The sequence below is a fragment of the Cibotium barometz genome, chromosome 27 (assembly GCF_041138505.1).
Source record: "Cibotium barometz isolate CiBa-2024 chromosome 27, ASM4113850v1, whole genome shotgun sequence".
Taxonomy (NCBI): Eukaryota; Viridiplantae; Streptophyta; class Polypodiopsida; order Cyatheales; family Cibotiaceae; genus Cibotium; species Cibotium barometz.
Genome location: NC_141072.1, coordinates 16,433,683 through 16,439,426, shown reverse-complemented (window position 1 = coordinate 16,439,426; position 5,744 = coordinate 16,433,683). Strand labels below are relative to the sequence as shown.

At 39.9% G+C, this 5,744-nt stretch overlaps 1 pseudogene; it reads right to left on the bottom strand.

Annotated features, from left to right (window-relative positions):
* Positions 1-1,333: 1,333 nt before the first annotated feature.
* The window catches only part of LOC147623099 (uncharacterized), a 4,802-nt pseudogene continuing 391 nt past the window's right edge, over positions 1,334-5,744 (bottom strand).

The following is a 5,744-nucleotide window of genomic DNA, read 5'->3' as shown; positions in this document are numbered from 1 at the left end:
CCAAGTGCAGATGATGATGTCCAAGAGGTAGCTAATCCAATAGACATGAATCTTGAGAGAGAGTTAAGTGCATAGGTCGACTTGGATGTCCTTAGGAATGAAAGCACCCAAGCCATTGAGGTTCAAGGGGGTGTCGAGGAGGAAATCGAGCATGTTCCAATGTCAATTTTGCCTACCTTTCCCATTGGTGATAAAGACTACGTTCTTTTAAATGATATTCAGGCCCTGTTTGATATTAGGGAAGACTATTGTCTTGCTATTATAGCACAAAATCTTGAGGAGGACGATGATACTCAGGCTCTGGTTTGATATTAGGGAAGACTATTGTCTTGCTATTATAGCACAAAATCTTGAGGAGGACGATGGGTTTGTCGACCGACAAGTTTCTTCTACTTGATTCGTATGTTCAGGACAATGAGTTCTATGATGCTACAGGAGCTTTGGCAATGATATATAATGATGCTCGTCGCTATGAGGAGACCCTTCCCTCTGAAGAAGAATTCCAGGCTTTGCAGAGTCAAATGAAGATCACACACATGGGAAGGCAGATAGCAGAGCAAGGACATACCTCTTCTGTACAGGTCGGGGAGTCAAGCATTGAGATCTGGGCTGATGAGCTTCTAGTAATGATGAGAATGAGAAGCTTAGGCTTTTATAGCATTCAACTACACGAAAATGTAAATGAGAGGTTCCTTTTGCCAAATAATAATCATCAAATTTGCTAATTAATTTTCATCACATTGTTGTTTTGCAGCTTGTAGTTTACGATGATGATTTTATTGGGCGTGGGACTGGACGACGCCAAGGAGGTCTCGATAAAGACTTTGTGCTTGGACAGTATATTAATAAGCACTTCGAATTTCCAAAGTTGATTATATTTCACCAGAAGTTTTCATCAAAAGACAATGCTGAGTTCCCACTATTTGCAATAAAGACATTATCAAGATTTCTTGGTGGCTACAAAGTGAGGTGGAATGCGAATAAGATTATGTTACTTGAAAAACAGCTAGCATTGAGAATATTTGGGCAAGGGCCAGGTGTATATGCCTTACGTAGTAAATACTATTTAGCGTATGTGTCATATGGGTTAATGTGTGGTATTAAAGATCCTAGACAGCTTACAGCATATGGGAAAAGGGAACTCCTTAGGTTTCGAAGACCAAATGTACATCAAGAGATCCTACAATTGCCAGATGTAGCCAAGCCATCTTCAAAACGACAAAGGATTCAAGATAATGTAACTGAATGATGATGAGGAAGGAGTAGTACTTCCTCCAATCTCTAATGATGTATTGTTGTAATTACTAGGTGTCTAGTAAGAAATCTGTGATTCCTACATTTGATGTTTGCAATTGCTCCTCTTTTCTCTCCTTATATGCTCCATTGTCTGATTAATTCTAGATAATTTGACTGCATCCTTCTTATGGGCTCTGTGTAGTAGAAGCCTTCTGTACGTCCATTGGTGTAGTTCTTCCAAACTATTAGCTTTCTCAACTCCTCCACCATGTCTTGTATGATTGAAGTAACCAGAGCGTGCTTGGTAATGTGTCTTCTCCATTCCTTGCGTTGACCATATTGAAAGACTACCATATTGTTTTGCAAACCAAGGAGTGTGGCAATATATAATATGTTGTCCCAGAGTAAATCAATAGTTTGATTAGTAGGCGAGCTTTTACACACATATTTAAACAGGATAAGGAGAGCAATGCAAATACCATGTAGTGGGTGATGTGTTCATTTGTCCAAGTGCCAACCATTGATGTCTTGAAGTCGGACAAGGCATTTTTAAGATGTCATGGTCACTCTTTTTCCACACTTTCAAATCACAAAATTTAAACACTGTATCTAAAGATTTCTACATGTTTGCTTTACGTGACCTTGCTTCACCGTTGTCCGCATGGTCCACTACTGTGTTAGGCAGTGCCCTCATTTAGTTATACTTAACTGTTTGAGTAGTTTGCACTCGTTTGCATCAATGGTTGTTTTCTTGTGCTGGCATAGATAGAAACCTTCTTGCCTTGACACCCCCAATGGAGAGTTTATGGGTAAATCCCTCCCATCCTTCGATCTTTTCTCATCCTGTTCAATCTTTATGTATCCACCATGCAAGCCTATGTTTGATAGCACAGTTTCAAGTGCTTTGACACCTTCAATGCTAGCAGAGTTGGGACATAGAGTCCATGCAAAGCTTATATATAAGAATACTAATTTTTCTATTATTCTACATAGAGCATGCATTGTGCAAATGTGGACTCTTGATAGTGGAATATCAAGAATTGCCTTATAATTAGGATCCTTAAGGTGCCTATCGAGCACTTTTGCACTAAGCATGCAATATAAACAAGGGCTTTTTGAGTTTGCACCCTTCAAAACATTGAACATACATTTTAGGGTTTTTAAATCACCTCCCAAATGCCACTCCACCTTATATTGCCCCATACCTTGCACGTCTAAGAATCTCCCGTTTCTTTGCTCACTAACGATCTCAGGTATAGATGTGAGATGAAATACCCAATATAGGATATCAAATTTCTCTGTTGGGACCTGCAAGATAAAATTATTAAAACAATATATAGTATTTGGATATAGCTAACTCTTTTGCAACACAAAATAGACATATATTGTACCTCAAATGATCCTAGCTGTTTTCAAATTGAACACTAAACCATTTTGGATTATCCTTTGTCATAAATGTATTAAGTGCCCTGTTCATCAGTGTGATTGTAACCCGCTCTAACTTTCTTGCCTTCACAATTTGACATTCATCCCACTTTATTACGAACTTGAGGACACCACCGCATTCTTCGGGGGTGACTTCAAAGAATTGAACCACATACGATTGTAATGTCTCCACGTTGTAAAAAATGTTATTGTACTTATTATACACAACATCCCCTGATGGTGCAAAATATGTCTTCAATATGAAATGGGCTTCCTAGAATGTGGTTGTATAGATGTGAATATGGAACGTGGATGTGGATGTATGTATGTATGTGGATGTAGATGGAAAAAGAGCAGCTTGCTTGGAAATGGTGGATGATGAATCGTTACAAAACCATGCCATGAAGGTTCTAAGCCAGTGTTCTATAAATTCTAGGTCGTTAGAGAGAAATTGGAGTACGTATAAATATGTGCACAGTACTATTCACAATCGACTTCTCACAGATAGGGCCGATAAACTTGTGTACATGTATTGCAATGAAAAAAATCTTGCGACACATTGAAAACGAGGAATACGAGAAAGATATGCCTAGATGGATGTACGATGTTCATGATGCGGACGATGAGCCCTTTGACGTCAGACCTTTGCTATGTTCGACAGAAGAGCTAGAGCAAAATCTTATTGACTCAGATGACCTGGACAAAGCATACGACAAAGCTATTGGAGGAGTGCTTTTGGAAGACAGTGATGATGAAGTTGACAAAGAACTAACACTTAACTAAGTTTTTAAAGTTAAACAATAGTTTCTTTGAGAGACTTTGTCAAAACATAAACATCAAATTGATGATGCTCGTTGTGCAAAAGATATATATATTCACATTCTTGCATAATTACATTTGCTTCCATGTTATGTCAAAAGATGGTTACATTTTGTGTGGTATAATTAATTTTCTCCTTGAAATAGATTACAAATTGTACTAGGAGTCTCCTCAGGGGGGGGACCCGGTGGCTTGTATTCGCTCGCCATGCCAAGCATCGTGTACAAGCCTTGATTTATTTCCACGCCACATAGCGTAATGTGGATGCACTTTGCATTTGCCACACCAAGCATACAAGATGATAATAGTGTCCACATGATAACATGTAATGGCCACTCCAACCATCAAACACCTTGTAGCATATAGGGCATTGGGCAATGGAGGAGCTGCTGGCCACATTGTTGACACCCACAAGCTCAGGATGCATCAAGCCCTGGCGAATGGGGTTTAGGCATTGTGATAGGCCTTGCACATCTTTGCTAAGCTTTGTGAGCTAAGCTTCAACCTTTGTGTTGGCCGGTGGAGGTGTTTGTGTCTGGGTCAACCGCACTGCCTCCTATTCTTTCTTGGGCAACTTTGCACCCAATGTCTCCTTTACCTTTTGAAGCTCTAAGCCAGCTCCTTTCACCATGAGGACAAGCTCCTCCCTTGTAAATATCATTGTCTCTACACGTATGTCGTGGCTGCTAACAGTGATATCTTTGGATGCAAAGTCCACTGGCCTGCCCTGCGAACTGTACATAAAGCATTTTTGTGAAGTATAGAGGAGACTCGGCATTGTGAAGAGGATGTCCAAAAACTTCGAGAAAGATCCTCTTGGCATTGAGTTTGATGTCTTCATTTAAGCATCTCGAAATCCTCCATCTACCCTTCTTGATCTCAAACTCTGCGCAAGGCCAAATAGACTTTATCATTTCTTTTGTTAATATCTTTCCATTGGGCGTAGGTAGGGTTTGCCCATTTTGAAAGCCTGCAAGCTGTTCTAGTGGCTTGGCGCACAGTCACATCCTTGACCTAGTGATTTTAACTGCTCGTATGTTTTTTTAGCTAATTTGTTGTGAGCAATTTCATCTTGATCTGCCGTATCTGAAAAAAATACATCTGATATAAGAACATAGATGGTGTTGACATTTATTAGAAAACAGTAAACCTTGATGATAGTAAATAGTTCACTTAAAATGTAATTATACTTGAAATCTATAAATGATATAAAATGTGCTGACACTTGAAACCAAGAGAGCAAAACCACTTAAAATAGACCACCACTTGAAACCAAGAGAGCAAAACCACTTAAAACACACATAGACCACTTAAAATATACCCACAATTGAAATAACTTGATCTCTAAATTCAAAAACAAGTGAATGATGTTTTTTAATAAAAGTTCCAATCGTTTACAACTCTACACTGGATAAAAAGACACGGAAAGTTCAACTAAGGGGCATTGTGCCCTCGTAGGTTCGGTCTTTAATGGTCTGAAAAACTTTGCAGCTTGTATTAGCGATTTTTGCTCAAGTGGATCTTCGTAGAACATCCAACTCCGGACTTTTAACTGGATTTGATCCATCACTGCTCTGTCGTCCTCTGTGATGCCTCCCATCCACAAATCTTGGACTCTCTTTCAAAATTCATACAAAAATTTGAACATATACCCTAGAGCGTAAACATCTCTCGCTTTAGTATCAGCATTATATAGCTCAGGAGCCTACCATGGTCACTTATTACGCTCTCTATCGGCATATGCTTGTGCTGCCATGACCTATTTAGGGTTTTTATCTGCTTGATATACAAAATTGAGCAAAATTCGCTTGTTGGGCGATCTGAGTAACTGAGGCCCCAATCAATGATGCCCACTCAGGCCTTCACGTTTTTCGTGAAGTCGAGCACAACATTGAAGGGGTGTAGATTTGTATGGAGAATGCCAGCCATGTGCGCGGCTACCATGCCATCTACCAAGGCATGCATGACATGGGACATATTCGTGGCTACTACCTTGACTCTGGCCAGCTCGACCTGGCTCATTCTTTGGTCAGTAGGGGGAGGCTTCCTCTTTCCTTGGTCAAGGCGCCAGATCGCCTTGGTGAAGTTACTATATTGCATGGGTAGCTTTAAAAGTAAATCTCCTAAGGAGCTGCCACTATAGAAAGGGAAGATTGTGATCCATGGCGACTCCTTGGTGAATACAATACACCTAACAATTGTGGGGTGTAACACCTGCATTCTCTCCTCTATTTGAAAGCTATCGAACTTTGTTGAGCCGTCTC